This window comes from Bombina bombina, chromosome 4, assembly GCF_027579735.1.
Source record: "Bombina bombina isolate aBomBom1 chromosome 4, aBomBom1.pri, whole genome shotgun sequence".
Lineage (NCBI taxonomy): Eukaryota > Metazoa > Chordata > Amphibia > Anura > Bombinatoridae > Bombina > Bombina bombina.
This window is the reverse complement of record NC_069502.1, coordinates 751,489,910-751,516,891: the sequence shown is the minus strand read 5'-3', so window position 1 is coordinate 751,516,891 and position 26,982 is coordinate 751,489,910. Positions and strand designations below refer to the sequence as shown.

The 26,982-nt window shown below is 36.6% G+C and overlaps 1 long non-coding RNA gene across 1 annotated transcript in view; it reads right to left on the bottom strand.

Moving 5' to 3' along the window:
* The window catches only part of LOC128655585 (uncharacterized), a 48,595-nt gene extending 22,901 nt beyond the window's left edge, over nucleotides 1-25,694 (bottom strand). Inside the window, exon 1 of the long non-coding RNA XR_008401854.1 lies at nucleotides 25,109-25,694. This is a non-coding gene — a long non-coding RNA (uncharacterized LOC128655585). The remainder of the gene's footprint in view (nucleotides 1-25,108) is intronic.
* Nucleotides 25,695-26,982: the final 1,288 nt, after the last annotated feature.

Below are 26,982 nucleotides of genomic sequence, written 5' to 3'. Positions count from 1 at the left end.
GTCACCCCGTCGCGCAGCAACTCCCTATAGTGCCTGGCTGGACATTAGTGAAAACCGATGGAGAAGGAGGAGTTAAATTACAATCTCCCTATGCACGTTGCGTAGTACTGCACAACTTGCGTAGCTAGATTGTATTTTTAACTAGCTGCTCGGAGGAAGATACTTCCATTCTAAAGCCAGCATAAGTTGGTATAGTCTTGGCTTGAAATAGTGGAATTAAAGTATATAACAAAAGAAAATCTTAAAAAAAATTCTCTTATATTTCATTTATTTTCATCCCTTTACCTGTCTCTTTGTAGTAGTTTTCCTAATTCCTTCAGATGGACTTACATTACTGTTTGCCTTCCTCCCCTCCATCTTCTTTTTTTTTTATTAAATATTATTTTTCATTCTAATAATATTCCCGCGCAAAAAGCCATGCCACTTGAATTCCAGTAATTGCCATCCAGCAGATCCGCCATATCCCACCAGTATTATAGTATTTGCCAGTAACATTAGTCGTGGTTAGCTCACATCCATATTGAGAGCTTTCTGATATAAACTTAATTTATGACTCCAATGTCTGTCCATTATCATAAGTAGTTTTGAATAATTCCTAACTGGGGAGGTAACTTGGAAGTCTTGTGGTCCTTTTAAACATAATATTTTTTCCCTCACTTTCTGCCTCTCTGTTTCCAAAGTTGTCACTCACCCTTCATCTGTCATTTGGAAGTATTCTCTCAGTTCTGTCATTCAGTTCCAACTAATTCTTAAAAATGGGTATATATATATATATATATATATATATATATATATATATATATATATATATATATATATATATATATATATATATATATATATATATATATATATATATATACACACTTTTTTTTTTATCATATTGGTGGTCCACGGGATTAAAAATTGTGAGTTTAGTGGTCCCTGAGGTCCAAAAGGTTGGCGACCCCTGCTCTATCTGAACCATGAAAGAAAAAAGAAAAAAAAGTTGTGTGTCCCTTTAAATATATTACAGAAAGACTAAGTGCAGTAAAGATATCACCTTCTCTTTATATTAGGTGGAATGAGGAAACGTGTGATGTAATGTGAAGAGTGACAGAATGATTTGAAAAGATGACAAAGGTGTGTTCAGATCAAATTATAAGGAATGACCAGTCTTTATTTTCTCCTCTTTACTGTATTCCCAATCATACATTTTAACCCTTTCATGACAGGGTCATGTCTAGATTGAAACAACGTTCTGATGTAAACAAATTGAAATCCCATGATCGTGCACGCAATCGCGAGATTTCAATTATGGGATAGGGTCAGGGGGCCCTTCAGACAGTGATCTTGTCTACGTAGCGCCGTTGGCTTCAGGACAGCCAAACAGCTATGACGTATTTCGTCCTAACGGCACTAAAGCTCAGCGCCGTTTAGACGGAATACAACGCCATAACGGCAGTAAAAGATTAAATGCTGACTATGTTAAAATGTTTATAAATAGCCCGTTTACCTTTATTTTAACAATTAAAATAGCTACATTGTTGCATCCCTATTTAGTGATAATTTCAGTACAGCAGTACTGGCTATTGAAAAGCTACGTAAACGAGAAGCTGCATAAGAATTCACACTTCCAGTGTAGGGGAATAAAGCAATTGAAAATGTATATTTACCTTGAGAATCATGGACCACATGTGAATCTGCTGTGTTTCTACTGGCTTGTTTAGCACAAACATTTATACTGGAATATTTCTTAAAAGTACTCAAATATGCAACACTAATGTATTTACATGCAGTGATATTGGTATTTTGTTTCATTGGTTTATGCTGTGATTAATGTTTTTTCAGTTACATCTATTTATGTGTATTTTTCAACACATTGAAGGGGAAAAGAAGATACAATTGTATTTATTTCCCTTTCTGAATAACCAAACCAGTATATTTTCATATATTTAAAAGGATAATCTGTTTTTGCATAAAATGGATTAACCCCTTAATGACCGGACCATTTTTCAATTTTCTTACCCTTAATGACAATGGCTATTTTTACATTTCTGCAGTGTTTGTGTTTAGCTGTAATTTTCCTCTTACTCGTTTACTTTACCCACACATATTATATACCGTTTTTCTCGCCATTAAATGGACTTTCTAAAGATACCATTATTTTCATCATATCTTATAATTTACTATAAGAAAAATATAAAATATGAGGAAAAAATTGAAAAAAAAAAAACACACTTTTTCTAACTTTGACCCCCAAAATCTGTTACACATCTACAACCACCAAAAAACACCCATTCTAAATAGTTTCTAAATTTTGTCCTGAGTTTAGAAATACCCAATGTTTACGCGTTCTTTGCTTTTTTTGCAAGTTATAGGGCAATAAGTACAAGTAGCACTTTGCTATTTCCAAAACATTTTTTTTCAAAATTAGCGCTAGTTACATTGGGACACTGATATCTTTCAGGAATCCCTGAATATCCCTTGACATGTATATATTTATATTTAGAAGACATCCCAAAGCATTGATCTAGGCCCATTTTGGAATATTTCATGCCACCATTTCACCGCCAAATACGATCAAATAAAAAAAAAAACTTAAATTTTTCACAATTTTAGGTTTCTCACTGAAATTATTTACAAACAGCTTGTGCAATTATGGCACAAATGGTTGTAAATGCTTCTCTGGGATCCCCTTTGTTCAGAAATAGCAGACATATATGGCTTTGGTGTTGCTTTTGGTAATAATAAGGCCGTTAAATACTGCTGCGCACCACACTTATAATATGCCCAGCAGTTAAGGGGTTAATTAGGTAGCTTGTGGGGTTAATTTTTAGCTTTAGTGTAGAGATCAGCCTCCCACCTGACACATCCCACCCCCTGATCCCCCCCTGACCCCCCTCAAACAGCTCTCTTCCCTCCCCACCTCACAATTGTCACCGCCATCTTAAGTACTGGCAGAAAGTCTGCCAGTACTGAAATAAAAATAATGTATTTTATTTTTTTTGTCATACAGTCTGCAGTGATGGATCCCCCCTTACCCCACAACCTCCCTGATCCCCCCATACATCTCTCTAACCCTCCCACTCTATTTGCCGCCATCTTGAGTACTGGCAGCAGTCTGCCAGTACCCAATTTGCCCCCCAAAATAGTTTTTTTTTTACTTTTTTAATCTAATATTTGTTTTCTGTAGTGTAGCTGGCCCCCCTAAATAATGTACATCCCTCCCAGATCCCTTACTAAAGAACAGAGATGCCCCTGCATCTACATCGATATTTTTTTTTTACCAAGTGGGCTGCATATTTTGCATGCACGCGCGTGCACCCGCCCCCCCCACCGCAACAAGATACACACCGGGCAGCAAAAACCAGACACTGTTAGATCGCATGGGAAATAAACAAGTAAGGCAATCCTTGTTAAAAGCTGCTCCCACCCACCAACTACTTTGTACACATACATAACCGATGCAGATGGGGCCAGAGTGGCCCTTTCTGCATCGGTATGTAAAATGGGGGATTGTAGTGATGCATCAATATTGAGGCATCACTACAAGCCCTTGTAAGCAGCTGGAAGCGATCATGATCACTTCCAGAACTTCAGACAACAGAGGACGTACCAGGTACCTCAACTGTCATTAAGGGAAGTTTTTTCAATGACGTACCTGGTATGTCCTCTGTCATTAAGGGGTTAAAGACTCTAGTATAAAAATAATGCCATTGTTTGTTAGGAATTTGTTTAATAAAAATGTTCTCTTTTTTGTGTGTTCATAGAGATTAAAGGGTCGCTAAAGTCAAAATTAAACTTTCAGGATTCAGATAGAGCACGCAATTTTTAAACAATTTTCTAGGGCACCAGCTTCTACTGAGCATGTGCAAGAGTTCACAATATATGTATGACAATGCATTTTGCGATTGGCGGATGGCTGTCACATGATACAGAGGGTAGGGAAAATAGAAGTAACTAATGTCAGAAAAAAAAAAAAAAAATCTACTCATTTGAAATTCAGACTAAAAGTTATTGCATTTTCTTTTAATTATGCATTTTTGTAGTCAAAGTTGTGTTCGTGTGCCACACCAGAATAGGATACAGCTGGTGAAACAATCAGGAACATGCATACATGGGTATGCTCCAATTAGTGCCTATACCCTCACCTTGAGCAGACTGGGGGCATTCCAAGAGTGCAACTATGAGTTTAACCCTTTTGAAGAAGTTAAACACATAGTACATAAAGGTTGGGAATCAGTCTGCCAGGAATGAACAACATCTCAGCTGCTTGTTCTATGTCCTGGTTACCACCTCGGAGCAGCTTCTTTTAACCCAACTGCTTTTCACAGAGGAAAATATTCCTAAAGTATATCAGTCTGATCCTGCCTAACAAGGTCAGTCCAGCCCTGAAATACCAGGCAATTCTGTAATGTTTACAGTTTATATAATATTTGAAGCATTAACAGTGCCAAGGCCAAAGGACAGAAAGGTTTAGTTTTGTTTACATACATTTGTAAATAGTGTTATTTTAGCATCTGCTGTAATTAGTAAATCTAATATTAAACAGTGCTATGTTTTATTTAGCACTTTGCCAACGCACAGCATAATAACCCTGAAGCATCTGTTGATCTACATAAAATGTGTTGTTACTTGTAGGAGAAAGAAACATTGATAAATATTAAACTAAGTTTGTTTGAAAAGTTTCAATGTGCTATATTTCACCTACTGTTCCTGCTATATTTGTTTTTTTGTTTTTAAGAAGCAACTTCATAACAGTACAGAGTTATTAGATTTCCTCTGACATTTAAAAAGGAAAATAATTAGAAAAAGAATTATACATTTACACAGATTCCTCAAATAAACACTGACAGAAACCTAAAACCTGACTTTTTAAAAGCAGTAAAGAAAGGGGACTTCCGGAGGCGGCCATTAAGTGTGGTACACTCTAAGGAGTGAAATGTATCGATCTTCAGCAACCTCTCCCTGGAAAAAAAGTATAAGGGCCTGATATTCAGAACCTCGCCGACATGGGTCGAGATTACATGTGCGGCGCAAGAGTCAACGCAACTGCTGAAACCCGTGTTTGGCTCGCCAGAAACAGCAGTTATGAAGCAGCTGTCTAAAGACCGTTGCTCCATAACCCTGTCCGCCTGCTCTGAGCAGGACAGACATCGCCGGAAATCAAACCGATCGGGTTGATTGACAGCCCCTGCTGGCAGCTGATTGGCCGCGAGTCTGCAGGGGGCAGTGTTGCACCAGCATTTTACAAGCGCTGCTGGTGCAATGCTGAATACAGAGAGCGTATTGCTCTCCGCATTCAGTGATGTCTGTCGGATCAGGTCCGACAGATATTTGGTAAATTGGCCTCATAGTCTGGTCACTTCCTTCAATGGTTGATGTGCAAGGGGGCTGCACAAATAAAGATCCATGATTTTTGAAGGAGCTGCCAAAGATTTTGAAACCCTGTATGATTACTGTGCAGTAAGTGAGGTGCAAGTTGGAGGACCCTATATGCCTGCAAGACCCTTCCACCTTGTGAAGTTATCTGAAGTGCCCCAGATGATGTTCAGCATGGTGAAGCGCTGAGGACAAAGACTAACAGTAATAGTATTGTCTCCTTACTGTACTGCAACGCAGTGCAAGTGGGTCACTCTGTCATAAGGATATATGTGCCACAAGTTATTTTTCTAGATGCTCAGACACTGTCGTGTTGGTGGATCAGTGTGGGTTAAAGAGCTCCTTAGTGAGGGAGGTTGTCCGAGGGATCTTGGTCTCCCTGAAGTCGTGTTGACTACATGACAGAGATCCGGAATTAAGGCTCATTTGATTTTATGGACTACCTTATCAATATGATTGTCTGCAGAGTTTCTGTTTATTAGACAAAAAGAAATTTATTAAGGACAAGGTATTGCCTTAAAGTTTATTATAAGCATAATAATGTCCAATCTACAAAATACCTCAACCTTTTATGAATATATTATGTGTTGATGGGAGTCTATAGGTGACTATAGAAAAGAACATTACCTCCTAGAAATGTTTGATATTTCAAAAGATAATTCATTTTTAGGAGGAATGCACTAGATACACTATATGGACAAAAGTAAGTGGACACCCCAACTAAAAACATAATTTATGTAAGAACTTACCTGATAAATTCATTTCTTTCATATTAACAAGAGTCCATGAGCTAGTGACGTATGGGATATACATTCCTACCAGGAGGGGCAAAGTTTCCCAAACCTTAAAATGCCTATAAATACACCCCTCACCACACCCACAAATCAGTTTAACGAATAGCCAAGAAGTGGGGTGATAAGAAAAAAAGTGCGAAGCATATAAAAAAGGAATTGGAATAATTGTGCTTTATACAAAAAAATCATAACCACCACAAAAAAGGGTGGGCCTCATGGACTCTTGCTAATATGAAAGAAATGAATTTATCAGGTAAGTTCTTACATAAATTATGTTTTCTTTCATGTAATTAACAAGAGTCCATGAGCTAGTGACGTATGGGATAATGAATACCCAAGATGTGGATCTTTCCACACAAGAGTCACTAGAGAGGGAGGGATAAAATAAAGACAGCCAATTCCTGCTGAAAATAATCCACACCCAAAATAAAGTTTAATGAAAAACATAAGCAGAAGATTCAAACCGAAACCACGGCCTGAAGTACCTTTGTACCAAAAACTGCTTCAGAAGAAGAGAATACATCAAAATGGTAGAATTTAGTAAAAGTATGCAAAGAGGACCAAGTCGCTGCTTTGCAAATCTGATCAACTGAAGCTTCATTCCTAAACGCCCAGGAAGTAGAAACTGACCTAGTAGAATGAGCTGTAATCCTTTGAGGCGGAGTCTTACCCGATTTAACATAGGCAAGATGAATTAAAGATTTCAACCAGGATGCCAAAGAAATGGCAGAAGCTTTCTGGCCTTTTCTAGAACCAGAAAAGATGACAAATAGACTAGAAGTCTTTCGGAAAGATTTAGTAGCTTCAACATAATATTTCAAAGCTCTAACAACATCCAAAGAATGTAACGATTTTTCCTTAGAATTCTTAGGATTAGGACATAATGAAGGAACCACGATTTCTCTACTAATGTTGTTGGAATTCACAACCTTAGGTAAAAATTCAAAAGAAGTTCGCAACACCGCCTTATCCTGATGAAAAATCAGAAAAGGAGACTCACAAGAAAGAGCAGATAATTCAGAAACTCTTCTGGCAGAAGAGATGGCCAAAAGGAACAAAACTTTCCAAGAAAGCAATTTAATGTCCAATGAATGCATAGGTTCAAACGGAGGAGCTTGAAGAGCTCCCAGAACCAAATTCAAACTCCATGGAGGAGAAATTGACTTAATGACAGGTTTTATACGAACCAAAGCTTGTACAAAACAATGAATATCAGGAAGAATAGCAATCTTTCTGTGAAAAAGAACAGAAAGAGCAGAGATTTGTCCTTTCAAGGAACTTGCGGACAAACCCTTATCTAAACCATCCTGAAGAAATTGTAATATTCTCGGAATTCTAAAAGAATACCAAGAAAAATGATGAGTAAGACACCAAGAAATATAAGTCTTCCAGACTCTATAATATATCTCTCTAGATACAGATTTACGAGCCTGTAACATAGTATCAATCACAGAGTCAGAGAAACCTCTTTGACTAAGAATCAAGCGTTCAATCTCCATACCTTTAAATTTAAGGATTTCAGATCCGGGTGGAAAAAAGGACCTTGCGACAGAAGGTCTGGTCTTAACGGAAGAGTCCATGGTTGGCAAGATGCCATCCGGACAAGATCCGCATACCAAAACCTGTGAGGCCATGCCGGAGCTATTAGCAGAACAAACGAGCATTCCCTCAGAATCTTGGAGATTACTCTTGGAAGAAGAACTAGAGGCGGAAAGATATAGGCAGGATGATACTTCCAAGGAAGTGATAATGCATCCACTGCCTCCGCCTGAGGATCCCGGGATCGGGACAGATACCTGGGAAGTTTCTTGTTTAGATGAGAGGCCATCAGATCTATCTCTGGAAGCCCCCACATTTGAACAATCTGAAGAAATACCTCTGGGTGAAGAGACCATTCGCCCGGATGCAACGTTTGGCGACTGAGATAATCCGCTTCCCAATTGTCTACACCTGGGATATGAACCGCAGAGATTAGACAGGAGCTGGATTCCGCCCAAACCAAAATTCGAGATACTTCTTTCATAGCCAGAGGACTGTGAGTCCCTCCTTGATGATTGATGTATGCCACAGTTGTGACATTGTCTGTCTGAAAACAAATGAACGATTCTCTCTTCAGAAGAGGCCAAAACTGAAGAGCTCTGAAAATTGCACGGAGTTCCAAAATATTGATCGGTAATCTCACCTCCTGAGATTCCCAAACTCCCTGTGCCGTCAGAGATCCCCACACAGCTCCCCAACCTGTGAGACTTGCATCTGTTGAAATTACAGTCCAGGTCGGAAGAACAAAAGAAGCCCCCTGAATTAAACGATGGTGATCTGTCCACCACGTTAGAGAGTGTCGAACAATCGGTTTTAAAGATATTAATTGATATATCTTCGTGTAATCCCTGCACCATTGGTTCAGCATACAGAGCTGAAGAGGTCGCATGTGAAAACGAGCAAAGGGGATCGCGTCCGATGCAGCAGTCATAAGACCTAGAATTTCCATGCATAAGGCTACCGAAGGGAATGATTGAGACTGAAGGTTTCGACAAGCTGTAATCAATTTTAGACGTCTCTTGTCTGTTAAAGACAGAGTCATGGACACTGAATCTATCTGGAAACCCAGAAAGGTTACCCTTGTTTGAGGAATCAAAAAACTTTTTGGTAAATTGATCCTCCAACCATGATCTTGAAGAAACAACACAAGTCGATTCGTATGAGACTCTGCTAAATGTAAAGACTGAGCAAGTACCAAGATATCGTCCAAATAAGGAAATACCACAATACCCTGTTCTCTGATTACAGACAGAAGGGCACCGAGAATCTTTGTGAAAATTCTTGGAGCTGTAGCAAGGCCAAACGGTAGAGCCACAAATTGGTAATGCTTGTCTAGAAAAGAGAATCTCAGGAACTGAAAATGATCTGGATGAATCGGAATATGCAGATATGCATCCTGTAAATCTATTGTGGACATATAATGCCCTTGCTGAACAAAAGGCAATATAGTCCTTACAGTTACCATCTTGAACGTTGGTATCCTTACATAACGATTCAATAATTTTAGATCCAGAACTGGTCTGAAGGAATTCTCCTTCTTTGGTACAATGAAGAGATTTGAATAAAACCCCATCCCCTGTTCCGGAACTGGAACTGGCATAATTACTCCAGCCAACTCTAGATCTGAAACACAATTCAGAAATGCTTGAGCTTTCACTGGATTTACTGGGACACGGGAAAGAAAAAATCTCTTTGCAGGAGGTCTCATCTTGAAACCAATTCTGTACCCTTCTGAAACAATGTTCTGAATCCAAAGATTGTGAACAGAATTGATCCAAATTTCTTTGAAAAAACGTAACCTGCCCCCTACCAGCTGAACTGGAATGAGGGCCGTACCTTCATGTGAACTTAGAAGCAGGCTTTGCCTTTCTAGCAGGCTTGGATTTATTCCAGACTGGAGATGGTTTCCAAACTGAAACTGCTCCTGAGGACGAAGGATCAGGCTTTTGTTCTTTGTTGAAACGAAAGGAACGAAAACGATTGTTAGCCCTGTTTTTACCGTTAGATTTTTTATCCTGTGGTAAAAAAGTTCCTTTCCCACCAGTAACAGTTGAAATAATAGAATCCAACTGAGAACCAAATAATTTGTTTCCCTGGAAAGAAATGGAAAGTAGAGTTGATTTAGAAGCCATATCAGCATTCCAAGTCTTAAGCCATAAAGCTCTTCTGGCTAAGATAGCCAGAGACATAAACCTAACATCAACTCTAATAATATCAAAAATGGCATCACAGATAAAATTATTAGCATGCTGGAGAAGAATAATAATATCATGAGAATCACGATTTGCTACTTGTTGCGCTAGAGTTTCCAACCAAAAAGTTGAAGCTGCAGCAACATCAGCCAATGATATAGCAGGTCTAAGAAGATTACCTGAACAGAGATAAGCTTTTCTTAGAAAAGATTCAATTTTTCTATCTAAAGGATCCTTAAACGAGGTACCATCTGACGTAGGAATGGTAGTACGTTTAGCAAGGGTAGAAATAGCCCCATCAACTTTAGGGATTTTGTCCCAAAATTCTAACCTGTCAGGCGGAACAGGATATAATTGCTTAAAACGTTTAGAAGGAGTAAATGAATTACCCAATTTATCCCATTCTTTGGAAATCACTGCAGAAATAGCATTAGGAACAGGAAAAACTTCTGGAATAACCGCAGGAGCTTTAAAAACCTTATCCAAACGTATAGAATTAGTATCAAGAGGACTAGAATCCTCTATTTCTAAAGCAATTAGTACTTCTTTAAGTAAAGAGCGAATAAATTCCATCTTAAATAAATATGAAGATTTATCAGCATCAATCTCTGAGATAGAATCCTCTGAACCAGAAGAGTCCAAAGAATCAGAATGATGGTGTTCATTTAAAAATTCATCTGTAGAGAGAGAAGATTTAAAAGACTTTTTACGTTTACTAGAAGGAGAAATAACAGACAAAGCCTTCTTTATGGATTCAGAAACAAAATCTCTTATGTTATCAGGAACATTCTGCACCTTAGATGTTGAGGGAACTGCAACAGGCAATGGTACATTACTAAAGGAAATATTATCTGCTTTAACAAGTTTGTCATGACAATTATTACAAACAACAGCTGGAGGAATAGCTACCAAAAGTTTACAGCAGATACACTTAGCTTTGGTAGATCCAGCAGGCAGTGATTTTCCTGTAGTATCTTCTGGCTCAGATGCAACGTGAGACATCTTGCAATATGTAAGAGAAAAAACAACATATAAAGCAAAATAGATCAAATTCCTTATAAGACAGTTTCAGGAATGGGAAAGAATGCCAAATATCAAGCTTCTAGCAACCAGAAGCAAATGAAAAATGAGACTGAAATAATGTGGAGACAAAAGCGACGCCCATATTTTTTAGCGCCAAATAAGACGCCCACATTATTTGGCGCCTAAATGCTTTTGGCGCCAAAAATGACGCCACATCCGGAACGCCGACATTTTTGGCGCAAAATGACGTAACTTCCGGCGACACGTATGACGCCGGAAACGGAAAATAATTTTTGCGCCAAAAAAGTCCGCGCCAAGAATGACGCAATAAAATGAAGCATTTTCAGCCCCCGCGAGCCTAACAGCCCACAGGGAAAAAAGTCAAATTTTTGAGGTAAGAAAAATATGATAATTCAATGCATAATCCCAAATATGAAACTGACTGTCTGAAAATAAGGAAAGTTGAACATTCTGAGTCAAGGCAAATAAATGTTTGAATACATATATTTAGAACTTTATAAATAAAGTGCCCAACCATAGCTTAGAGTGTCACAGAAAATAAGACTTACTTACCCCAGGACACTCATCTACATGTTTGTAGAAAGCCAAACCAGTACTGAAACGAGAATCAGTAGAGGTAATGGTAAATATAAGAGTATATCGTCGATCTGAAAAGGGAGGTAAGAGATGAATCTCTACGACCGATAACAGAGAACCTTATGAAATAGACCCCGTAGAAGGAGATCACTGCATTCAATAGGCAATACTCTCTTCACATCCCTCTGACATTCACTGCACGCTGAGAGGAAAACCGGGCTCCAACTTGCTGCGGAGCGCATATCAACGTAGAATCTAGCACAAACTTACTTCACCACCTCCCTTGGAGGCAAAGTTTGTAAAACTGATTTGTGGGTGTGGTGAGGGGTGTATTTATAGGCATTTTAAGGTTTGGGAAACTTTGCCCCTCCTGGTAGGAATGTATATCCCATACGTCACTAGCTCATGGACTCTTGTTAATTACATGAAAGAAATTGAGTTTAGGTGTTTCAGACACAACAGTCAAAAGTAAGTGGAAGTGTCTAGGAGCAACAACAGCCCAGCCACAAAGTAGTAGACCACGCAATCTCACAGAGCAGGGCTGCTGAGTGTTGAAGAGCTTTTGGAAGCAACATCAGCACAAGAACTGTGCGTTGGGAATTTCATAAAATGCGTTTCTTATTGTCAGCTTGAGGGGTGTAAAGCATGCCGCCACTGGACACAGAGTAATGGAAAAGGGAGCTTTCTGGAGTGATGAAAGAACATGGGTGTGGCAGATGCCAGGAGGACACTACCTAGAAGAATGCATAGTGCATGCTGTAAAGATTGGTGGAGGAAGGATAATGGTCTGGAGCAGTTTTTCAGGGTTTGGGCTATGCCCTTTTGTTCCAGGGAAGGGTCATCTTAATGCTACAGGATATAGACATTTTAGACGATTGGGTACTGCCAACTTTTTGGCAACAGTTTAGGGAAAATCATTTCCTGTGCCAGCATAACTGTGCCCTTGAGCACAAAGCAAGGTTTATGAAGACATAGTTTGATGAGTTTTATGTAGAGGAACTCGAGTGCCCTACACAGAACCCCGACCTCAATCCCATTAAACACCTTTAGGATGAAATTGAATGCAGATTGCAAGCAAGACCTTCTTGGCCAACATCAGTACCTGACCTCACAAATGCTCTTTTTTTTTGCTGAATGGGTACAAATTCACACACACACACACTTTAAAATCTTGTTTAAAGCCTTCCCAGAAGTGTTGCAGCTGTTATGCCTGTAAAGGGCAGGGAGGCAACTACATATTAATACCCATGGTTTTGGAATGGGATGTTCAACAAGCTCATACGTGTGATAATCAAGTGTGCACATGCTTTTGGCCATATTGGCATATTTATGAAAATTAATGTGCCCCAAAGTCATTCTGTTTGCTAGTCTGAATATTTTCGATAAGTGTGGAATTTAGTATATAGCATAAGTATATTTCTATAATTGGCAGGTGATTTTTGTCTCATTATTATATGGAAATCTCATTTAATGCAGTACTACCAGCATTTTACCACATCAACCATTGAATAATAGTAAGATTTTCCTATTGTATTAATGTCGCAATTTCAGAAAGTTGTTTATTAATGACTACAATACAATTGTATTCTCTGTACCTGTGTAGTTCCATTGCTTTGTGACACTTTATATCCTATGTTGTGGTGAATTAAGATATTTTAGGTTATTAGGTCCAAGACAGGCCTATTTTGTTGTGTGTTTATTTTTCCTCCCTCTTTTCCATATTAGGAAGCATTAGATGCAAGAGCAGCCACTTTTAGTTAGTGCAGGGAAGCTAGTTAGTGGAGTAAAGCTCTATACTACCAGGGCTAGACAAATTTGTTCTAAATCTAGGAGCCATCAACTTTTGGCCATTGTATTATATATAAACACACACATTATATAAACTCATTATAAACACATCCTTTTGCTCTGTGTACAGACTGTGTGAACTGTGATGTCTACTTCTCGTATGTTAAGCTTGTTACAAAAAAATAAAAAATAAATCTCTTATCACAACAAAAAGTCACAGTAGCGTTACATTAATTTCTGTCTTTCTTAGCTCACCTTAAAAGTACTCACTATAGAGGAAAAAAAAAAATGTCATTTTGCATGCTTTTGTTTTAATTTATCTTTGAACTTGTTTTTTTTGTTTTTTTAACTGCTACCAAAGGGTCTGGAATGAGTCATGTAGACTTTAATATATTGACCATGTAACATGGTGCATTGTGATGTGGTCTATAAAATATAATGCATATTTTGCAAACACATTTTTAAAATGGTTTGGTATGGTATGCAGAAAAAGATCTACTATGGATGTATATACTAGTCATTATATAAAATAGACAATTACATCATGTCCCTTCAAAGACAAACAAGGAAATCGTTGATTGTCCTTATTTACAGTAAACCTTTCTGCTTCACTTGACCTATAATCCAGTCAGATAATGCTTCTGCCACATAATTTCATAGTGTACATTGCCAGCTGAGAAGTGCATTTAAAGGGACACTGAACATACATTTTTTTCTTCAGATTTCTAATTTACTCCTATTATAAATGTTTCTTCGCTCTCTTGCTATGTTTATTTTAAAAGCAGGAATGTAAATATTAGCTGCCAGCCCATTTTAGGTCCAGCACCATTGATAGTGCTTGCTTATTGGAGGCTTAAATTTACCCACCAATAAACAAGCATAACCCAGGTTCTCAACTAAAAATGGGCAGGCTCATATGTATCACATTTCTGCTTTTTAAATAAAGATAGCAAGAGAACAAAGAAAATTTGATAATAGGAGTAAATTAGAAAGTTGATTAAAATTGCACGCTCTATCTGAATCATGAAAAAAAAATTAGAGTTTAGTGTCCCTTTAAGGTCTACCTACAGTAATTCATAACAGTTGTATGATACATTACTAGAAAAAAAAGCACAGTGATGCAATTTGCATGTATGTGTATGTATAGAATGAATATATATATATATATATATATATATATATATATATATATATATATATATATATATTTTATTATTATTTAATACTAAAAATTAAAAAAAGGTCATAAACACAATAGACAATCATTATTTAAAATTACCTATAGTTGAATTGTAGGGACTATGTTGAAACACAAATTTTGTTTGCGTTAGGTTAAAGTAGTCAAACAAAAAAAAAAAAAAAAAAAAAAAAAAAAAAAAAAAAAAAGGGGGACAGTAATGTCAAAATCAAACTTTCATGATTTTGATAGAACATGCAATTTTAAACAGCTTTTCAATTTATTACAATTGTGATTCGTTTCCCTGGTATCTTATTAAAGGGTAAGCCTACGTAGGCTCATAGCTCAGGAGTGTGCACGTTTCCTTAGCACTCTATGGCACCAGTGTTGGCAACAATGTTTAAAGTAATGCTATATGGCTGTTATTTCTATGTTTCTTATATTCAGCAAGGTAAGGTAAACAATGTATAGTTTGTATTCATTTTTTTAAAGTGAAAGTCAACCATAGCGTTTTTGAAACGCTAGGGTTGACTGTTGAAACAAAGGGCACTTTCATTCATGAACTATAAGATACTTCATGCAGAAAGTGCCTTTATTCGTTTCAGCGGTTCGCCGTTCTTAGCTGCTACGGCAGCCCACGGCCAAAAAAAAAAAAAAACTTGTTTTGCCAAGAGGTGACGTTTTTACCTCTTAGCCAATAGCCGTGCGGTAAATCTGGTTTGGCGCCCATGGGAGCCAGATTTACTGCACGGCTATTTGCTTAGAGGTGAAAATGTCACCTCTTAGCAAAATATTTTTTTGCGGTGGGCTGCCGTAGCAGCGAAGAACGGCGAACGGTTGAAATGAATAAAGCAGTGCTTGACGAATATGTTCAAAAATTAGGAGCCAGACAGTTGGATTTGTATATAGACATATGGAGAATAACCCAAAAAGTTAGGAGCCAGGGGTAAAATTCTAGGAGCCAGTGGCTCCCAGGCTCCTGGGTTTGACTAGCCCTGGAATAAAGGCACTTTCTGCATGAAGTATCTTATACTTCATGAATGAAATTGCCCTTTAATTGTTTCAACAGTCAATGCTAGCATTTCAAAAACGCTATGGTTGACTTTCACTTTAAGTTAGTGTAACTTAGTGTTTAGCATCCTTTATTGATGGTAAAGCACCATTACGTTCGAAAAATGACTGGCTCTAATTTGTGAGTGTATGCAATATTAAGACTATTGCACTACTGTGTATTCAACCCCCACAAAGGGGTTAAACACACAGTAGAAGTACCGCTGGGGACCCGAAAAGTAGAAAACACCAAACTGAGTTTTGCAACTAGTGCTGCTGATTGGATCAGCAGTGTTTTACGCTTGGGACCTGCAGTGGTCTGTGGGTTAAAAGTGGTATTTCTACCTTCTGTGGCCTAGATTACAAGTGGAGCGCAACATTGCTCCTTCGCAAGTGAGATATTTGTGCTCCACTCAGTAATACCAGCACACGATGCGTCCCCATTACCTGGAAACCTTGCTTCCATAGGCTCCAATGGGAGCCTCATTCTCATGCTGTCAGACATGGCAAAGCACCTAGCACAACCCAGGGGAAAATTTGTGCAGCGTTAGGCAGCAAAATAAAAATATATACATATATATGTGTATATACACATTAACAATCACAAAGAAGGCAGGATCCAGCTTTAGTGTATAATAAAATCCAATTTTATTAGGTTTGATTAAAACGCCAAACAGGCTATAGAAACAGCACAAACAGAGTAGGTGTGTGAGCGTGACACCAGGGCTTACATGTTTCGGCCCGCAGCCGTAATCATAGCCATAGGTGTCATGCAGGTGAGTACATACTTAAAAAGGTAATAGTAAAATGTGATTGGACAAGAATACAGATTCAAAATACGCCCACACTCCACAGGTAGAAAGGGAATTAACCCTTGATATGGAACAACACGTGTAAATACATTAGCAGATCAATATATGTACAAAATAGTATAATCTCCAAAACAACATTAGTAGATGATATAAATGTTAGAAATGTTAAAAACACTGGCCATATAGACCGCACAGAATACTATGTAAATATAAGAATAGAAGAAATACACATATAATATACTGCACTTAATGTACTATACTTCAAAATACGGTACACAATGTATAATATGTTTACCTCATAACACTTCAAATACACAATCTTGTATAGTTTAACCCCTGCCTACCAGATAAATAATAATAGAATAGGTACTATAGTATCAATGCACCTTAATTTTATATAATAGTGCTATTGGCTAGTAGTGGTACTATATAAGCCTTATAAATTGTGTATTAGAGGATAAAATAGGAGGATATGGGGATTAAAGGGTTAATTCCCTTTCTACCTGTGGAGTGTGGGCGTATTTTGAATCTGTATTCTTGTCCAATCACATTTTACTATTACCTTTTTAAGTATGTACTCACCTGCATGACACCTATGGCTATGATTACGGCTGCGGGCCGAAACATGTAAGCCCTGGTGTCACGCTCACACACCTACTCTGTTTGTGCTGTTTCTATAGCCTGTTTGGCGTTTTAATCAAACCTAATAAAATTGGATTTTATTATACACTAAAGCTGGATCCTGCCTTCTTTGTGATTGTTCGTATCTACACCAGCTTGGGATCCGCTTTAGCCCCTGTTCACCTGTATCCTGTTGTAAACCCGGGTGAAGACAGAGAGCACCGCCCCCCGACCGGAGAATCCTGTGACATCACGATAGACGCTGAAAGTCCGCATGGCAAGCCAGAAGCGCTGCTGAAGTCTCATGTGAGTGCCGTTTACTTGGAGCTATTAGCCCACCGACAAGGTTTCGGTTTGACCACGTAGGTCCCCCGGCATATCCAGAGCATCTTTATGATAAAGATTATACAGCCAAGTCGTAACTACAGGGGCGGCAGAGCTCATTTGGGGTAAGTCCCGGGAACAACGAAATAGACTGTTGCATATGTTTGTTTGCAGTGGAGTTGCATATTTGAAGAGCATTTCTCATCTTTTCACATTATATACACATTAACACATAATTATATAAGCATATACATTTATATTGAAAGTGAAAACAGTCCCCCCCATTGACGGCAATGTAAAGGCACTTTCAATGCTGTTTCCCCCCCCCCCCCCCCCAACACCCCACATCCCCTAACGTAATGTATACTACTGTCCTCTTTATTTGGGGGGCAATTGGGGCATATGATAAGCGCAAAGTGTTCCCACGGGCATTAACTAGCCACTTGTAATGGCTGGATATTTAACTTGCGCTCATAAAGGGGCAAATTTGCCAACCAACCAACACTAGGGACGATTAGCTCCCCCAATAGTGTAAATCCATTATTAATGATCTCAATATTTAGGTTCAATTTTAACATTAAGATTCAGGATACTTCACCACCGCTAGTCCATTCCTGTTCAATCTTATATTATAGAAGCCTTTTTTTATACGTGCTCCATATACTATATTTTATATATATTTTTATTGCCATCAATCATCCTCTATCATTCTGATATTACTATGTGGGCTTTTTAATTGGTCCCACAATTGTGAGCACTCCAACTAGGCTTAAAATATGAGTAATGTTACAACATAGTAGCAAATATTTGTATACATTTCCCTCTCTTATACATAGCTTTCCAGATTATTGCTAATTAAACATAGGTTTGTCTTCAAGCCTACTCTGCTCTAGGGTTGTCTTACGTTAGATTCTATATCTGTACTTGTCCTCCACTTATTGTGGATTAGCATTTTTCTTGCTCCAGGGTTGTCTCACGTTAGATTCTATATCTGCACTTGTCCTCCACTAACTGTGGATTAGCATTTTCTTGTTTAAGACCCGAATTACTATCCGGTCTGATTAGCATTAAGTGGATCACTCTCTACTCTATCATTTATTATTTCTAGGAAGATCCTCACTTTTAACTATGTAGAAGACTTATAAACACATATTCGTTTACACACATTTGCCAACACCGCATACTAACTATACAAGTTCTCTTTGGGTCTAATGTTCTATCTAAACTCAGTCCCTTATCGATCAATTCTGATCGGTTTGATATTTGTATGTTCCCTCACCTCTTTTAATAAGTGTTATCTATTTTTATGAATGGTTTTTAACTGAATTATAGTGCCGATTTTCCAAACCGGAAACACATGTTTTTTGTATATGACCAATGTTCAAGTGTCAGTTGCGATCCGTACGCAATATACAAACATAATATCGAGGCACTTAACCGGAAAAAGCTGGTGTTTACTATCTAATTCCATCAGCTGTGAACCAGAAGCATCGAATCCGGAAGTATACATCATATCCGTTTGCGGTAAAACGTAAACACTGAATTGATATGATGATTACATCCGAAAATATGAACTATTAATTGGTAAGAGGTAAGATTTTTTGTAATCTCCCAAAAGAATTGAAACATAATAGAACAAAAGATATAATAGAAAGTCAATTCACAGACCAATCACATCTCTGAACAGAAAATATATATCATATAACTCCACAACATCCGGTAAACAACTTCCGGTTTGAAAAAACTGCCTTTTTTGGCGCCAAAACGCAGATAATGCGATTGGTCATTTACAGCTATATTAAGAGCAGAATCACCAGACCATAGTATAGTCTTGAAAAAGGCCCAACACAGGGCTGAAATACGTTGACAGTATATGGTGAGCTCTTTTTCAATTATTTTATATTTGTGTAAAACAATACTGTGCTATGTTGCCATTGTTTTTTTTTTTTATCTATAGGCTTTGAAGATCGATTTATCTACAAACTCAAGAAATTTCTGGACCATTATCCTCATCAAGGAATTTCCTCTTGTTCCATTTGGATTATTGACTTTATACCCTTTTTTTCTATTGCACTAGTATTTTGGTTTTATTTTTATTTAAATTTTTTTATTTTTATCTTCATTTTTGTTTACTGTCACATATCACTCTCACTTAGCACTTTACTTTAACATTATATCACTCGCATTAAATACATATTTTTTTCACACTATTTGACACTTTTTTTTTTTTATATATTTTTTACACTATTTTTTACTTTTTTGTGGCCACTACACACATTTTTTCATATATTTATCAGGATCTACTTTTGCACGGATTGATTGACATATCTAATTTGATGAACTAACTGATGAACTATTACACAATTAATGAACTAACACCCATCTATTTTTGATCTTACTCTCCATTTTTTCAATATAGAGAAATAATTAGATAGGAGCGCAAAGGAGGCAAGGCCAAAGGTTAAGGGAATAGATAGTATGATGTGATCGGGATTGGGATTAGTCCTGTGTGAAGATGGACCACAGAGGTTATGTTAGTCCTATCCAATATGTTAGTAGATTTATTGAATGTGTGAAGTCCAAGCGTATATCGCTTTGGACTGGGGGTTATAATAACATTAACTAAAAATGCAGGTTTAAAGGGACATTCTAGTCAAAATTAAACTTTCATGATTCAGATAGGGCATGCAATTTTAAACAACTTTCCAATTTACTTCTATTATCTAATTTGCTCAATTCTTTAGATATCCTTTGTTGAAGAAATAGCAATGCACATGTGTGAGCCAATCACACAAGGCCTCTAGGTGCAGCAACCAATCAGCAGCTACTGAGCATATCTAGATATGCTTTTCAGCAAGTGATATCAAGAGAATGAAGCAAATTAGATAATAGAAGTAAATTAGAAAGTTGTTTAAAATGGCATGCTCTTTCTAAATCACGAAAGAAAAAAAATGGCTTTCATGTCCCTTTAAATGCAAGTTTTTGAAATTAAATGTATATTACAGTAGAGAATTGCTCGATAGGAACAATAAATGGCACAGAGCATACGTTTTTCCAAATAAAATATCACAATTTAATACAAGTTACATAAGAAAATATGGATCCATATCAATATTGGAATTATCTTAAAAACAATATTACGGTATAAACCTAAAACATTTAAAATGAGTGAAGTCTGACAAGATCTTCACGTATACAAGAAGGGGGAAAATGATATAACAGCTGTATAACAAATACTAAATGTTCTAATAAAATAACAGTATAAATATAGCAGTTAGAAAACAGAATGGTGTGGGAAAATGATGTGATCTCTAGATAACAGTGGTGACAGTCCAAATTAGTGGGAGGTAGTTCAATCCGTGAAAAAACTTAAAATCCAAAGGTAAAGCAAGGAAAAATAAAGTCCACACAAAAATGTATTTCCAAAATATATAATTCCTTCAAAAATGGTGATGTTTCAAAAAGATTGAAAAATATATAAAAATGTAGCTAGTGTGTGCACAAACTGGTGAACGTGATCACTGAGAAAACAAAAAAACTTTAAAATATTTTAAAAAACTTCAAAGAGCCCGTGATTCTCGAAAAATAGATAACAATCAGCTTCCTGATAGTATATATTCCTGAGATGGCTACAGCAATAGTTCAGAAAAAGAAATCAAATAGAATTCAAAAAAATGGAATTCAAAAATACAATTCAGAAAATAAAACAAAAATAGAAAAAATGTCTTGGGGAATCCTCAAAACCTGTAAACAAGATAACAACATAGTGTGATATTGTTATTGATATACAATAGTTAGAAGGGATAATGCTCACCATATACTTGTCAACGCGTTTCGGCCTGCAGTAGAGAATCACAGGCTCTGAAGTTTTTTAAAATATTTTAAAGTTTTTTTGTTTTCTCAGTGATCACGTTCACCAGTTTGTGCACACACTAGCTACATTTTTTATATATTTTTCAATCTTTTTGAAACATCACCATTTTTGAAGGAATTATATATTTTGGAAATACATTTTTGTGTGGACTTTATTTTTCCTTGCTTTACCTTTGGATTTTAAGTTTTTTCACGGATTGAACTACCTCCCACTAATTTGGACTGTCACCACTGTTATCTAGAGATCACATTTTCCCACACCATTCTGTTTTCTAACTGCTATATTTATACTGTTATTTTATTAGAACATTTAGTATTTGTTATACAGCTGTTATATCATTTTCCCCCTTCTTGTATACGTGAAGATCTTGTCAGATAGACTTCACTCATTTTAAATGTTTTAGGTTTATACCGTAATATTGTTTTTAAGATAATTCCAATATTGATATGGATCCATATTTTCTTATGTAACTTGTATTAAATTGTGATATTTTATTTGGAAAAACGTATGCTCTGTGCCATTTATTGTTCCTATCGAGCAATTCTCTACTGTAATATACATTTAATTTCAAAAACTTGCATTTAAACCTGCATTTTTAGTGAATGTTATTATAACCCCAAGTCCAAAGCGATATACGCTTGGACTTCACACATTCAATAAATCTACTAACATATTGGATAGGACTAACATAACCTCTGTGGTCCATCTTCACACAGGACTAATCCCAATCCCGATCACATCATACTATCTATTCCCTTAACCTTTGGCCTTGCCTCCTTGGCGCTCCTATCTAATTATTTCTCTATACTATATTGCACACCGCGGACATTTGGGGACCCGCTTTAGACAGGAGCTATAGGTCACCCCATACACAAGCGCTACAAGTAAAACAAGTCTTCTCCATTTTTTCAACTCAACTGGAATATTAATTGTTTTTATTATTACTCAATTGCAATATTATTGTTTACCATAATTGTCTATGACTATTATCATTGTTTTTTGCCACCACTATTGTTTTTAATTGTTTTTTTTAATTGTTTATTATTATTTTTAATCATGAATCCATGTGCTTCTCTGTATTATTAAATGTTATATACATTTTTAAACTCTATTTTTAGAAAATGTTATGTACTGCTACCTTATAGTTTTAGCGAGTTACTATATTAAACCTCTTTATATCTCAATATATTTTTATGAACTTCCACTTTTCGAATTCTGTATCTCTGTGAGACATTTAAATATACTTCCTTATCAAGTTTAGACATCAGTTTTTTCAGTCCTTGCCTATACCACAATAGGCGCTCCTTTAGTACATTATTTATCTAGATATTTGCGCTCCACTCAGTAATACCAGCACACGATGCGTTCCCATTACCTGGAAACCTTGCTTCCATAGGCTCCAATGGGAGCCTCATTCGCATGCCGTCAGACATGGCAAAGCACCTAGCACAACCCAGGGGAAAATTTGTGCAGCGTTAGGTAGCAAAATAAAAATATATATGTATGTGAATATATACATATATATGTGTATATACACATTAACACATAATTATATAAGCATATACATTTTTATTGAAAGTGAAAACAGCCCCCCCCCATTGACTGCAATATAAAGGCACTTTCAATACGTTTTCCCCCCCCAACACCCCACATCCCCTAACGTAATGTATACTACTGTCCTCTTTATTTGGGGGGCAATTGGGGCATATGATAAGCGCAAAGTGTTCCCACAGGCATTAACCAGCCACTTGTAATGGCTGGATATTTAACTTGCGCTCATAAAAAGGGGCAAATTTGCCCCTTTATGGGTGCACGTTAAGATAGCGCTCCACTTGTAATCTACCTCTGTGTGTTTAACCCTTTTGTGGGAGTTAAGCACATTAGTGCATTGTCAATAGTCTTAAAATTACATGCTCTAACAAATTAGGGAATGTAATTTTTTTTTTTTTTTTTTTACTAGAATGATCCTTTAAACACAGTTACTAGGGATGCACCGAAATTTCGGCCGCAGAAAGTTTCGGCCGAAAATAGCCTTTTTGGCTATTTCGGTTTTCGGGTTTTTTGCCTGTTATTTTCGGTAAACCTATTGTGTAGCATGTTTCAAATTTGATGCTAGCCTAGAGCTGCTGTTTAAGTTTATTACTTGACTTACTGTTCTGCATATAATGAGTTTTCTAGGACTATACTTTATTTGGATAATTGGTAAAAAACAAACAGTTAAATATGATTCTGTTACATAGAACTAAATGAAGAATACAGTATATTGATATTTATAATTGTTTTAAGTAAGGAAACATTTGGCCGAAAATTGCATTTTTTTCTTTTTTTTTTTCTTGGTAAAATTATTGTGTAGCATATTATTGTTTTAAGATATTTTGGTCCAATTTTAGTGTATTACTTTCAATAAAAGTGTGGGCTTTTTTATTGGTTCTAATTATGCAAAAAAAAAAAACTAAAAAAAATTAATTTGAAAAAACACATTTTCGGTATCAGTTTCGGTTTTCGGCCAAGTGCATCCTGGATTTTCGGATTCGGTTTCGGTCCAGAATTTCCATTTCGGTGCATCACTAACAGTTACCAACAAGAACTCATAAAATTTGAGAATTTTATTATTGCATTCCAATTTCCTTTCAATTATAAGAAAACACATCTTCCTCATCTTGCATCATCCATCAAAATTATTCACTGACTTTGATGACTCACTCGTCTGTAACTCATTAAAACAAAAATCAGATCATAAGCACAGCACACATACGATACTGCCTTCTCAACAAACTGACTTGGGGACAGATGTTCCAATAAAAACGGATGTATTTATTTTTTTATAACAACAAGCGTTGGTTAAAGGGACATAATGGTTGGGTTTAACGAGCTATAGAACTTTATTACTGCACTGCCACGTGTGTGTGCGCGCCTCTAGTGATGTGAAGCAAAAAGATCTAGAAATAGAATGGATTTTCCCAGAAAGTAAACTGAAAGAACATTGAGGAGGTGTAACAAGGAAGAACAAGAGTAGAGAACAAAAGAAACAAGTGGAGGATGGGCTCTAGAAACAAATTTAAAAGTGACTAGGAGAAGGAAGAAGAAAAAAAACAGGTTAAAACAGACAATAAGGAAATGGAGCATACGAGGATCAGAGAGAGAAAAAAAAAAAAAGAAGAAATAAGACTAAAGATGAACTAATAGAAAAAAGAAAATATATTTTGAAAATGTTTGAAAAATGATCAGGAACACAGAGTGAGGAGGTATAGTTGTATTGCTTGTTCATAAAGAAGAAACATATGCTGTTAGGTATACATGGCTGTGTAAATAGGGTTGATATCACTGAGGTTTTGTTTGTAATGGTGCAGATATACATACCCATGGGTAGGGTAATGGTACCAACTCTTTGGGTATAAGAGACTATTTTTTTTTTTTTTTTTAATCTTATTAGTACCCAACTTCATAACATTTACTACACGTAAAAGGGCCATTATAGCGATACAATTAAATTCTCAAATTCATTAGAACATGTCAATTTATCACTAGTAACCCTATGTGTTTAACCCCTGCAAAGGGGGGTTAAAAACAGAGTTAAAGTACAACATGTGACCTACAGACCAATGCTGGTCCCGAGCAGAAACTGTTGCTGGTCCAATCAGCAGTGCTGATTTGATCAGTGACATTTTTCATTCAGGACAAGCGGTGCTCTGCAAGTAAAAAGTGATAAAATAGCATGCTCTAACCAATTACAGCATTTCACTTCACACAGTGCTTATGTATGTGAAAAGTAGCATCTATAGTTGTGAAGGAGGTGCTGGTCAGGTACATGCTTTTTATTTCACTCTGTTATATACCTTTAATATTCAAAATCATGAATCTTATTTTATAAAAACCTGTGTTTATACTGCACATGTTGACACTAAAAACCCATGTATTTAACTTCATAATGTATTGAGAACCCTCTTACTTACCATATCATACACATTAAGAATCACTGGCTGGTTTGCCATTTCTCCTCATATAACCCTGCAGTGGCTCCACAGCATACAAAAAATAAATTCACCCCTGACAGCTCTCACCTCACCCCCAACAATGTAAACCCCGAGAGCCTCTTGCCCCTCTGGTGAGGGGTTAAATAGACGATGACGTAGGCGAGGTGATTATAAGGCCGGTGGGGTAAGAGGTCATGAGGCCAGCGAAGATTCACTGCAGATTTGTGGCAAAAGGCTGAGGCTACCAGAGCGGTGCCGGGAGTTTCTGGTCCTTCGAGCAGACGTATTGTTTAAGGAGAAGAGGAGGCCGAAGATTACCTACAAGCCGCATCCTCTCGGTTTAACAAACCCAGTTTCCGTTATACAAACATGAATGAGGTAGTAATTGTAACTCTATCTAGCCCGTGTATCCGCTATAGACAGTGCCGAGGGGATACTTATAAATGTTTCTCCTACCGCCTTCAATCGGCTATTTTACTGCTCTAATACATAGGCTAAGACCCTAACTATATGATGCCAGTGTATGGTGGCCGCAGAGGTACATAATAAATCCAAAGGCGCATTGTTTCTGTGTCTGCCGGTGTTGTATCAGAAATGGTGCCCTTGTAGAAATACGTGTCCTCGGCTCCTCCTCGGCAAGAATCGGAACTCCGCCCCCCACCGCAGCTACTCCCATTCTCCTCCCTCCTCATATATTTACATATCCCGTTTTGAAAGCTGTCTCCATGCTCGTGCATGAGAAGCATCCCCGCCACTCTGCTATAGCCACAGCTTCTTCTGCTGATCTATAATGCAGCTTGTCACACGCTCCCTTCCATATTTCATTAGACATCTCGAATTCCTAATGCTCTTTGAAAGTACAATTTCACATCCTGCTGCATTTTTTAAAAATGTTTAAAGAAACAGTTTGTAATATCACCAAATAAAGATTACTAACAATAATGTTCATGATTCTTTCCTATTTATTTTGTTCTCTGGATATCCTTTGTTGAAAATACTTAATTGAAATACTCCAATACATATACTACTGCATATTTTTTTTAAATGATTAAACAATCAGTTTGTAATATCATCAAATATTGTTCATGATTCTTTACTACTTTTTTGTTCTCTGGATATCCTTTGTTGAAAAGACTTCATTGAAATACTCCAATACATATACTGCTGCATTTTTTTTTTAAATGATTAAACAATCAGTTTGTAATATCATCAAATAAAGATTAATAGCAATAATGTTCACGATTTTTTCATATTTATTTCATTCTCTGGATATCCTTTGTTGAAAATACTTCATTGAAATACTCCAATACATATACTGCTGCATTTTTTGTTTAAATGATTAAACAATCAGTTTGTAATATCATCAAATAAAGATTAATAACAATAATGTTCATGATTTTTTCATATTTATTTCATTCTCTGAATATCCTTTGTTGAAAATACTTAATTGAAATACTCCAATACATATACTGCTGCATTTTTTGTTTAAATGATTAAACAATCAGTTTGTAATATCATCAAATAAAGATTAATAACAATAATGTTCATGATTTTTTCATATTTATTTCATTCTCTGGATATCCTTTGTTGAAAATACTTAATTGAAATACTCCAATACATATCCTGCTGCAATTTTTTTTTGTAAATGTTTAGACAATCAGTTTGTAATATCATGAAATAAAGATTAATAACAATAATGTTCATGATTCTTTCATATTTATTTTTTTCTCTGGATATCCTTTGTTGAAAATACTTCATTGAAATATGCCAATACATATACTGCTGCATTTTCTTTAAAAAATAATTAAACAATCAGTTTGTAATATCATCAAAGATTAATAAAAAAAAATGTT